Source organism: Manacus candei, unplaced genomic scaffold, assembly GCF_025592945.1.
Source record: "Manacus candei isolate 608988 ecotype Guabito, Panama unplaced genomic scaffold, ASM2559294v1 h1tg000048l, whole genome shotgun sequence".
Lineage (NCBI taxonomy): Eukaryota > Metazoa > Chordata > Aves > Passeriformes > Pipridae > Manacus > Manacus candei.
Window position 1 is genome coordinate 5,620,359 of NW_026138096.1, and position 12,667 is coordinate 5,633,025.

At 37.9% G+C, this 12,667-nt stretch overlaps 1 long non-coding RNA gene across 1 annotated transcript; it reads right to left on the reverse strand.

Annotated features, from left to right (window-relative positions):
• Positions 1–11,453: 11,453 nt before the first annotated feature.
• On the reverse strand, positions 11,454–12,451 carry LOC127476042 (uncharacterized). Its single transcript, XR_007906459.1, has 3 exons — positions 12,386–12,451; positions 12,184–12,254; positions 11,454–11,501 (listed from the first exon to the last, which is right to left on the reverse strand). It is a non-coding gene; the product is annotated as an uncharacterized LOC127476042 (long non-coding RNA).
• Between the last annotated feature and the right edge of the window lie 216 nt (positions 12,452–12,667).

Sequence of the window (12,667 nt, forward strand, 5' to 3'; positions counted from 1 at the left end):
CTTACTAAGATGACCTCCGTTCCTCTCCAAATTTCCCACCACCTTTACCTCCGAACACTTTATTTTTGCCTGTTATGTTAGATATTTATTTTTCCCAATTGCCACCTTTCTATGGCATATGCAATGTAAATAGTGAATATAAAATGCAGAGTAAAAAATTCCCTCTTTAATCACAATTGTAGAACTTCTAAGATGCATGTGGACCATCACTCCTGCATGTTATTGTTCATGTTTGGAATTTGTGTCTGTTGTAGTTATGCAGAAAATACTTTGGAAATTAAAATGGCTCATTAATTTTTTTTGTACAGTGCCAAGCAAAATGAGTCTTCAATATTGGTATTTAAAAAGCAGGAAAAAAAAAAGAAAGAAAAGAGGGAAGAGGGAGGAGAGAGGGGCTGATTAATGACAGAGCTGATCTAGTCTGACCTAAGATGTGTACCAGCAAAGCTGTAAGGCAATTGCCACCTCTCTCTCTGGTTTTCTGTGGCCAGGACTACCTACTGACTTTGGAGTCAGGGACTGGAAAAAGCAGTCAAAGAAAATTAGAAGATTATGATCCCCAGTGTACTTGTTTTGAAGCTGCATTGTAGTACAAGTTCAAATGTTGTTTAAGGCCTCAGAATCATATCTAAAAAATATCATTACCATTGACACTACTGGTGTGGTCTCCAAGCAACAGACAATAATACTGGAATTAGAAAAATTCACAGAATTACTGAAGTAATGTGGATGGTTCCAGCATCTCTGGGGAAGTGGTAGAAAGATCTCAATGCTCTAGATGTTCCTGTGAACAATCAGGGTCCAAGCCAACAATGGAAGTGCTCAGGGCCAAGCTGGACCAGGCTCTGAGCAACACAGTCTAGTGGAAGGTGTCCCTGCCCACGGCAGAGGGGTAGAAATTAGAGTCCTTAAGGTCCATTCCATCAGAATCCATTCTAGGATTCTATGACAGACACTGTTGTAAAGTTCCCTTTAGCAAAAGAAGCAATATCCTATTTTGCCGCAGTGCTTTGATTTGTAGGTATATTCTATGTGAAACAGTGGTGAGAGCACTAAGCCAGGCTGTGGGAGAGCAGGTTTGGTTGCTTCTTCAGTCTGAAGAGATTTCTCAATTTTCTGTGTAAAGGCTCAGATATTTTAGCAGATTGTGACTTTCCTGATAACTTAGAGACATGGATTTGATATGATATAGGATCAGATCCTCAAATATCTTTAAACATAGCTCCCAGATGCAATGGCAAGTAAGACTACATGAAGATAAATATCTTTGATAGACATAGAATCAAGCAAAACAGATTCAGCTGACATGGCATTTCCGAATGATGAAAACTCACACGTCTTAGTTTTCCTCACTCCTCTCCATCACAAGATATCTGGGCATATGAGCCCATTTTCCTGCTATGTCTGGTCAAGGCACAATGTAGTCAGGTTTTTAGTTCAGATGAAGTCTTCAGTGCACATGTACAATGCAAATAATATCAATAATACAAAGAAAACTACATGTTTAATAAATGAAAATGTCTGCGTTGAATATGATTTTATTTTGAGCTTGTTTTTCTCTATCTTCAATGTTTTCTTTTTCTAGCTATTCCTCAGATAAATCTGTACTCTTAGTATAGAATTATGCTATGTGTGAAGAGATAAATTTTCTCTTATTATATATTGAAAGAGAGCATAAACCTAGTGGAAGCCCTTAGTAAAGTAATGCAATTTGATATGATGCCTCAGCTGAACAGAACTTAACATTACCTTTCTTATCCCCATTTTATAGTTTTCACTGCATGTCATTTCTTAATAAAACTACCTACAGTCAGTCTCTGTTGATTAAGGATATTCAGAGATGTGGACATGACATATAATTAATACAGCCTTTCTTTCCTCTTTCTGTTTCAGATTATAGACCTAGATTTTGGACAAGTGCATAAATTTTGTATTATAGCATGAGAAGCAATTAATCCCATTAATAAGCAATAATTCATATAATTCAGATCATGGGCTGTCACTCTGAATTACTTCATTAGCCAGCTTTTTACCGTAGGCTAAAAAGCCAGCTTCATTAATTCTGTAGAAGGCTTATTTTCTTCTCTTGAAAAAACACAGTCGAGCCCACTTAAAGGAATACTCCTCTTAACAACAGATACCATCCAAGAAAAAATTATTCAGCAGCAAGTCTCCATACATGTTCAAGTTATTTAAAAGATAAAACATTTAGATCACATTTATGTATGGAATAAATGTCACCAGAAATATAGCTGTTATGAATAATGATTTTCTTCATTTTGAAGGACCCTAGTTATAGTCTGGACTTGATAATGAGCATATCATGCTCTCATGGAGTTGAATATACTTATTACAAATCATTTTAATGATGCATTAACTTTTAATTAGATCTGCACTTCAAATTAAATATACAGTGAGGTGAATACAAGTGGAATGAGAAAGGGAATCTTGGATAAGGTTTCCCCATATTAATTTTATCTCTTCTGAGCTGTGACATTAACATACATTTTACTGAACACCTTCCTTATTATGTTACATCTTGGGAGTCACAGTGAAAAGTATCAGGGACGAATATGGTTTTCAGTGCTACCAGGATTATGGTTTTCAATGGTTTCCCTGTGTGGATCTTCAGGCAAGTAAAGGGAATTCTGCAAATCCTATTCTTATCTATAATTCATAATACTAACAAAAGATATTTATTAGTAGTACAAAATGAAGAGGAAAATTACCTTAACTTGCTTCATTGAATTAAGAGAGATGAGTCTGGGATTGAAACATTACTCTCTGTGAGTAAAGATGGTTAGCTTCTGGGGTTTGTAAGAACTGTTATCTTCCAATGAAGAAGCTAATGAATAAAATACCACCTCCTACTATGAAGTCTGAAAATGTGACTGTCCTTACACTGTTTTTTTGTAAGACACAAATGAGACATTGTCTTTTCATCTTGTTTGTGCATATTGTGGTGCCTGTAAATTGTCCGTGAACTAGGAACAACAAAATAAAGTGTATGTCAATAAGCCAGAATTACTTTTATGATTGAATGACAGTAGAGAACACTCTCTCTATATTTTGTTCACTATTTATAATGAGTTAGATAATGCCCTACCAGGCATGACACTGAAATCTTTCCATTATATGTCCTTAATACTCACCTCTTTCATTATTCAGTATGTCTGAATATTCTAATCTGCTCCTGAAAAAAAAAAAAAGTACAACAATATCACAGCCCAGGAAAATTCTGTCACGTTTTTATTAAATTAACTATGGGTTGTAAGTTTACCTTAACAACCACAAACATTTCTAAATAAAACCAAGATTACTCCTTGCTTGATTTTTTCCAGATGAAAGGTTTGTGGATTTTTTTCCAAAGGAAATTATTATTTTCATGCTGCTGTATACTAGCAAAGTGGTGAGAAATGCTTCCTCTTATTGAGATGGCAATGGTGTAGCAGCTGTGATACAAACACCACGCTGGATGAGCAGCAAATCTTGCAGTGTAGAATTGTTCCAGTAAACGTTAAGTGATTTGAAAAGACCTGACAGGCGAGAACAGCAAGCCCTGGAGTCATGTAAAATGCAAGAGAAATACCACTTTATGGATGCTTTATGATGGCTTCAGAAACAGAAACAACAAACTAGCTATTAAAATAAAATTTAGCAATAATATTCCTCCCAGTTTGAAACCTATCTATGAGAAATAAATTCTTTTACATTCAAGAACAATCTAAAGTCTTAAGAGATGATCTTATTTTTTATAGATGGCTACATTTGGCTGGACTGTACAGAAATAAAATTCAATTATATGCTACATTGGTACCAGTCAGAATAGCTTATAGCTGGGGAGGATCTCTTCCCTCCCTCTCTCCTTGGTGGCATATTCTTGAGTGTATTTTAATAAATCCCTTGGAAACAAACAAAGGAAATTACTCAACATTCACCATAAAGTGTGAAGAGTGAAGAATATGAACATCCAGTAATAAACCAATTAATCAATTAATTCAGTGATGCCTGCTGGCTGTACAATGCAGTTAACCCAGAAGGCTCTGCAGATGCTGGAGCCACAGAGGAGGCACTCCTGGTGTAGCCATTTTGTAGCAGCAATTCTAAATCTCATTCTGAGACCGAGAGGCAAGGAATAGAGTGTGTAACAGAAATACTAAGGGGATTTAAGGTAGGCTAGGTAGAATTTATATCCTTTCTTGGACTTCGGCCAGGGTACTAAAGTCGTCGCTCTGCTAGCAAAGAGCGCCTGGGGATTCTTAATGACCAGACATGGTCACGACCTCTGTTTTGCAAGTAATCCAAAAAACAACACATCCTGCAGAACAGTGATCCTTTCCACCAAGCAGAAGCACTGATGGAGGAGGGACTGCTATGAGTCTAGCATGCAGCCATTGCTAGCATGCAACTCTCCACAGCTTAAGGGGGAAAAAAATTCTTGTGCCTCAACCTTTCTGCATCATTGCCACAAGGTTCAGTGTTGCAAATTGTCAGTGCCATTGACCCCACTTCTGTGAAGCACTTAAGCGTGTGCTTAACTTGGAATTAATAAAGCAGTCAGGAAATGTCATAGCACTTTGCAAGCCTTCCCTTCCTGCCATTGTAGTATTCACCTAAGCAACCACCAATTCTTGTTGTAGCTTTTTTTTCAAGGGGATAAAAAAGAAAAATAAGTTCTGTGGTTGTGCTACTGAGGAAAAACAGCTTAATGCAGTTTTGCCATCCAGGAAGATCTACTCTGTAGAATAACCAACACATCACCAAGTAGGATATGAATGGATACTACCTACCTGTGCTGACCAAGACTGACATTTGCCAAAGGCTTAACTTGGCAGTTCTGGGCACCTGCAAAGCTCCAGGTACCTGCATCTGATCCTTGACTGAAAAGTGTTCCTGTCCCATTTGTTGCACACATTTTCAACATGAGGCTTTTGTAGGAAGTGCAGTAGCACCTGGTGTCCAATGAAAAATGCCTTGAGGAGCTCTGTCCTCCCTGCTACTTGGACACAAGATGTTCTCCTATGGAAGTCTGTTTGGTGACAGCTCTTTGTGTATCTATTTTTTCAAGTCTGCATTAAGTGTGTTTGCCTCCACAAATGAGGAAATGAGGCAGTTGTGTATTTGTTTCATAGCATGTAATACAAAGATCACCTGACAGTTTTATGGTCTGCTCCAGCTTATATTCTTAGGGGGTTGATCACCTTAAAATTCATAATAGTTGGATCACGGGAGTATATTTTCATTCTTGTCTAGAAGACTGAACATATTCCGAGTTAGAATGGATGGGGCTGTAGCTATAGCAGTGGTAAGAAGAGCATTTAACTAAAGGATTCTTCTCTTCCTGTAGCAGAGCCTAATCTGTTGCCTGTCAAGGCTGCGTGATCACTGACAGCCGTGACGGATGAACCAGGAAAGAAATATTTATAGATATGCATACTGTTTTTATTTCCACCTCTCCGTCCACTGCTACCCTTCCTTCATCCATCCCACATAATATGCCTGTCGTCTTTTATACATTAATTCTGAATTCAAATTCTTCCCTCTTCTTTTTTTTCCTAGAATTTTATGGTCTTTGAAGATAATGACCACATCTGTTCTCTAGTTATCAAATATGTTTCTTATTTTAATGATTTCCTTTGTCATTTTAAGTATCACCTACGGCAGATCTGAAGTTTGGTTGCACTGATACTTTTCTGTTCTCCTGTTTACAAACCGTGGCTCTATCCTGGAGAATATTTTGTGCCTCCCACTCTCAGGGACTTTCATCTCTTTCTGTCAGTTGTCATACAATTGTAATTTGGACGAAGCAAAGAAAGAACCCTTGTACCTTTAAGCTTCTTTCTGCTACTCTTGTCTTTTTGATTAGCTGAGAAGATGAATGGAATAAAAAACAGTTCCCTCTACTCACTGTGACTCTAGTGTCTAGATTTTGGGTTGGGATTTTGTAGAGTTTTTTTTAAACAACTGACACTGTTTCTGTCTTTAATAAAAAAAATATTGATTATACAAAAAATCTCAGGTAGTCTCAGATTGCCTCGGGACCTCCTCAGAATAGAGTGGAACACAGTACATCCAGATTCTGAAATTTCTCGCTATTTCTTTCATTCTCTGTGGTGATTCAACCTGTAACCCTGTAACTCCCTGGTGAGGGAGTGCCCCAAGATCTTGTGCCGTGATTTTCCATTCCCAGATCACACCACTATTCCAATCTGTGCTTGATGTCTTCATCTCCTTCCCATGGTAGCGAGCGCACTGAGAACAGTTGACCGGTCTCAACTGAGTGAGGAGCTGGTAATAGAAAACCTGGACCTGAGGACTCCAAAAGAATGTGAAATAAAGGCTTTTTCACTACATCACTGGATTTTGGATGAATTTTTTGATTTCTCACCCATGGCTACTCTCCTGTGTGGTGGCAGGGTAAGTCACAACAGAAAGCATGCATGTTCTGCTCATATTGAGCTGGCACCTGCCCAGGCCAGGTTCCACTCTGCAAGGGACCTACGTGCATAATAATCTAACTAGACCTTAACACCTACTTCCAGGTATTGAAATCCCAAACCTGGCCCTTTGGATTTCACTTTTCACATCTGTATAAATGGCCTAATCTAAAGTTCCTTGTACGGAAAGAAAGGGAACGCGATGACTTTCGTGAGATGCAGGATCACACTCTACATTAAACCGGCGTGAGATTTTTAGTTTTTAAAATGGAAAGATCCAAATTCCCTGCATGATGTCATCATAGAGATCTTGCATTTCCAGGATGTTACATAAACTCATCATGCTGCTTGGGCTGTTCTGCATACAGCTGTCATTTCTAAGCAGAAACTAAGAAAATCCCTCAGCTTGTTTCTGAAACTCAAACCGAAATGTGTGCACTGCTGGGAGGACAATTGCTTGTCATCTGTTTTTCAAGGGTTCTTTTAAAAGAGATTCATCCACACAACACATTGTTCTGCCATGCAGAAGCTGATCTCCAGAAAAAGTACTTGTACACGTAAAAAAATTAGAATAAAGGGTTATATGTCCCTTCATTACTGTTTCATTTTGTATTCTTGGTAATAGCCCATATCATAATAAATTCATGATGTAGTCCTGTGAATGTCATTGTTATTTAGTATTAGTTAAGCACTGGTTAATAGACCCTCACCATTTTGCTGTGCCACACATAATGCACACAGTCATTGAATAGAGACTTTGAAAATTTTATTGACCTCTGAAAAGCTGGTTTATACTCATATTGCTGTTGTTAGCACTGTTAGTCATACTGGTCCAATTTGACTGCTTCCAAGGACTTTTTTCTAAACTGAATGACAACGGGATTTAGCTTTTAGTTTTCAAGCTATTAAAGGTATTTGTTGTTATCTTTTCTCTTTTCTTCAGAGATCAGTATTGCCCAAATACCACCTTGCAACACTTCACCATGTCAAACAACAAACTGCCAACCATATAGAGTCCTCCTGGGACTTTCAGATTAAGTGTCAGTTGTGTAATGCCACAGTTACACCACCTACTTGGCTCCTTTCGACTACTCTGATCAGTCATTTCCTCCATCTTTCTTTTCTACATCACTGGCACTGGTAAGATATTTTCCGGCAGTTTGTTCCCTGGTCTCTCCCATCTGCCACTCTCCCCCGGGCAGAAGTGGGAGACGGACACAATCAGGAGCGACTGAGGCTCTCAGACAAGCTTTTAATATTCCTAGGTTTCTGCCTCAGACACTGAAGTTCAGGAACCTCTGTATTTCTCCACACAGCAGAAAGCCAAATTTCTTTTCAAAGAAAGCCAAGATGTTTCATCATCAAGAGGTACAAGCAATTATTGAACCCATGGTTCCAGTCCAGCATGTTACTTGCCAGGAAAATAGCTCACTTGACATTACTTGTAGACAGTGCTCAGTATAACATGGTGAAAAATTCCTAAGAAAACACACTTGGCACTGTTTTAGCCTGTTTCTGCTTAGTTCAGGAAATCCCTCATTCTTTTTCCTCATGACTCCATTTAATTTCATCTCTATAGCAGTATTTGGTATATGGAAATTGTTAGCTCACAGAAAAGTAACATTACAAAAAAAAAGAGTACATACATGGCCTCATTGAAATAACCTTATTGTCTAAAACTAAAACTTTTTTTCTGATCATGGCTACTTCTGTGATGTTCTTAAAATTCAGATTATGTGTCTTTCTGAAAAATTCCCTAGCCCAGCTCAGCAGAAGCCAAGTTCAACATCACAATTGCTGGGTGGGAATTTGGGGCCAATGATTTCTGGGTAGTCAGATTTTTATCATTGCAAAGTTTCTCAGTTCTCACAGCTGTGAAAGGGCTCTTTGGAGACATCCCTGAGGTGTTTCAGGTGCCCCTAATATATAATTTTTTTCTGCATTTGAAGCCCATATTTGAACTGCCATACACTGTTCTGCTCTATATCCTACTCTGACCCAGTTTAGAGTAGATTTGGGGGGTTTTTTTATATTTTCTTCACCATTCAGCTAAGCATGTAGTTAGAAATCTGTTTTACTGACAGCTAAAGCAGCAGAGAAATTTCCTTTTCCCAGGATGGCTTGTGCCTTGGGGACAGTGAGGCACATCTCTGCTGAACCTTTATGAACCTCCCTAAAACCCTATTGACGGTCTGTCTTGATAGTGACCACCAGCACAGCATGTGACACAGCAGAGTTATCCAGTGACAATTGAAACAACACAGAACAAGTTTCTTTGTGAGCTACTTGCTTGGATTCTGGAGGTCTTTTTTTGCTACCATGTAAAAGATATTTCAGAGTTGTGCTTCCCTCATCTGTCCTTCCTACAGAGCTCAGCAGGACTACAGGGCCAAGCTGGTAGAAGCTGGCAGTGGAGAGCACAGGCTGAGTGCAAAAGGGAACACGAAGGAGAAAACTACACTGTCCCTTACAAAGTAATGCCCAATTTTTCTGCTTTCTAATATGAAAAATAAATGTTCCTCTCCTTATTATCTTAAAAATTAATGGTCTATACTGTTCTTATTTTATAGAGTATCATTGTCTTAAATCTCTGTTGTGCAATGTGGATGTCCACACACATTTGTACACAAGCCTGTTACTACATTTCCTTTTCAAGTCCACACCATCTTAAGAAGTGCTTGACTTACTAATGGTCCTTCCTATTCTGCAAGGCTTTATGTTGTACAGGAAGGAAATATGAGTCTTCTGCTCAGTACTGTTCAGTTCTGTTCTTTTGTTTGTCTTTCGTGTCTTCTGCTGAATAGCATAAAAATAATCCAATTTTCAATTTTCACAATCTTTCCCTCTGAACGTTTCAAGTAACAGATACTCAAACTCCTCAGTGCTACTCACAAAAGACCCATTGTTGTAGACATCAGTAACCAACCGTGTGTCCGATCGTTCCCCAGAAATACTTCCCCGGTCTAATCTAACTGCCACAGAAAAGATATTCCTTCCTATGGCAGAAAAGCAGATTCTTTCAGTTACTGGAGACCAGGAAGAAGGTCAATCCTTCAGAGCCTTCAGCCTAAGGAAGTGTTATTCCTATCTGCACTCAAAATTTATTTTTAAAAATAGGTAATTAAAATTTAATAAATAAAACTATGAATAAAGCTATCAATTTTTAATTATTTTACTACTAAGCAATGCTAACAATAAAAAGTTAATATAGTCATAATGTGTTATTAATGAACAATTAATTACTAAAATTAGAAGGTGAAGTTATTGAGTTGAGGAAGTGGTTTAGTGCAAATTATTAAGGCAGAGTTTTGACCTTTCATATATAATGTCCAATGGTTTTAAAACTGAATATGACCAAACTGCATTTTCAAAGTTACACGGGTATAAATCCACAGGAGAGATTTGATTATGTACATTCTTGTAGCTAATGTTGTACATATTTAAAGTGCTATCCAGCAGTGGAGATGAATATTAATGAACTTTATCAGAAGATTAATAGTAGCCCTTAATGTTATTCTCTCGGTATGACTGTGAAGGGATACAAAAGTCAAAATCCTAGAATAATTTTATTTTGACTTCTCATGACTTTCAGCTCTTCAGTTTATATTTTCATTTGTTACAAATAGTTTTTACTAGTTCACTCTTTGAATACACAAATAGAGATCTTCAGGTGCAGGAGCTGGCAGCTTTCTCACATTCAGCAATGGAAATCTAAAGCCAGAAAGAAAGTCTGAGATAATTCAGTCCAGTCTTTCCCATGACACAAACCATGGCAACCCATCTAACTGATCCATGCACCGAACCCAGGAACTCCTCAAAAAACAAGTGCCTCATTTTTAAAAAAGGCATTCAGTTTTGATCTAGAAATCTCTGTTAGTGATGACTTCACTATGACCCTCATAAAATTGTGCCAGTGTCTACCAAAGCCTCCCTTCAAAAAGCATAGTTTCTTTTCCAATTGAATTGCAGGAGTATAAATCCACTGAGGTCCAAGTACAAGAGAGAAGAATCTGACTGCTTCCATTAAAATGGTGTCAGTCTCCTCCTCTCATTCTCCCCATATCAGCCTTCACAAAATCATGTACAATATTGCCCTCATTTCTGCAGCAAATTTTCTTCTCATTTCCCTCATTTCCCACTCATCCCACTTTCCATGTCTCCTCTTTGCTCTGCCTTGTCAATAAATTTCAAGCAACCTTTAGACACCCCAAGGACAACTCTCACAACAAGGATTGCCATGTTGATTTTTTGTCATGGTTGTTAAGTTAAGAAATAAGCAGCTTTTTTCAAAAAGCTACATTTTCACCCCTTTATAGAGCTTCCCAAATAAAGAAAAACATCTTTTTGTAAGCTCCTTGAGAGGAAAGTTGTTTCTTCTCTTAGGTAGTTTACCTTTTTCATTCTACTAAAACTGGTAAACAGCTGCTAAAAGTTTTTGGAACTTTTTGAAACATACCATTCACCTCTTCAGTCCTGTTTTTTGCTGTGCCTGCCTAACTGCCTGTGTTAACATTGCACTGTAATCTAACAGGTTATGGACATATTATTTTTTCTATATTCAGAACCATTTAGCACTCTTGGATCCTATGAGTCTTTCTCCATCTCTAAGTGTGTAAATAACACAACTATTTTCTTCACCCAAGACAACACAGGGAATTGAATTCAAATCACAAGCTGAGTGTTCAAGTACCAGAGCTATGAGTGTGACAAGTATTCGTATCAATCACAGTTTTAGGGTCCTGAATGTCACAAAATAAAAGCCTCCTTTCAAACAATTTCAAGAAACTGAATGTCAATCTCAGGTTTTGATTCTTTCATTGAAACCTTCTCCAGAGCACGTTACCCTTATATTTCTTATTAAGTTAGCCTTTAAATCATTATGAATTCTGTTTTTATAATTACTAGAATAACAGCTTTGCGTTATTGCTTTCATCTGTCTACTGTGGACATAAACATGGTTTAATCATAGCCACATTCCTTTTTCTTTCTCCAACACTTCATTTTTATTCATGATCAGTCCCATCTAAAGGCAGAAATTTCTTCTCAGTGTGAAAGCATATGGCCCTTGGAAGAGAAAGAAAACAGTGCAATGTGCGTCCAATTCAGCCAGAAAAATTATTCCATTATGATCAAGACTTTATAAAAAAAGTCCCAACACTTCACATCTTAAGCAATAATAATACAACATCATATAAAACTTGTGGGACGTTTCAATGTAGTTCCAATGTAAAACCTGTATTAATAGTGTAGTTAGCCCTTTAAAAGGACTAACTCCCTCCAAACCTCCAAATCCTAGGTAATTAGGGTTTTCAATCATGAGTGTTCTTATTATAATGGCAATTTTGGCAAATACCAGGTACTTATAGCTCACTGAGGAGCTGTATTCTCATTTGAGACCTGCCATCACCAGCCTAATTGCTTCCCAGTGAAACAATAGCATTTTTGTTCAACTATCATCTTTTGTTATTCTGCAATTGGGACTGAATATTGTGAAATTTAACTTCCCTGCTCTAATGTACTAAACAGGTTTTCATGGTATGTTTATAAAATACTGGCATGTGCAGTTTTCTCTTGTGCTTACAGAGAGAATGAGTATTTATTTATCACAAGAGTAAGAGTCTGGGTTTCCTTAAGGTGAAATTCTGTGAAAGTTTAAAGATGCAACCCATAAAGGTTGCTGGAAGCCTTACAGATTATGTGAGAGGACTAATGAAAGAGCTACAGGACCTATTCTTGCATCACGTACCAGCCAAGAGCCTTTATACCCACAGCTGGTTCCACCAGGTCTTCTGTGCTTGCAGGCAGCCATTATCATTTCTTAAAGGAATCAGGGCTCTATTACTCAATTGGCAGTTTTCATGTATTATTAGTATTTAGCAATCCCAGGTAAGACTGAAAATTTCAGGGTAGAAGCATAAAGCTTCTGAGAATTCCCTTTCTGCACAGACCAGGTAGGGCATTCAGGAGAAGAGCAGCAGCCATTTGGAGATGCTGGTGTTCTGCATCCTCAGTCTGGTGGCATTTATCACGAATTTAAAACATACAACATGTCATTTACCTATCGTTGTCCAGTGACTCCACAATGGCCATCACTGTGATGCAGACACTATATGAAATAAATAAAGCTGGTACTCACACTGCTTGGTGCCGGATGCTACACGAGCACCCTGTAGCACTTCTGTGAAGTCAGGGCCATTTCTTTATTTTTCCTCGTATCTTCTTTTTGTCTT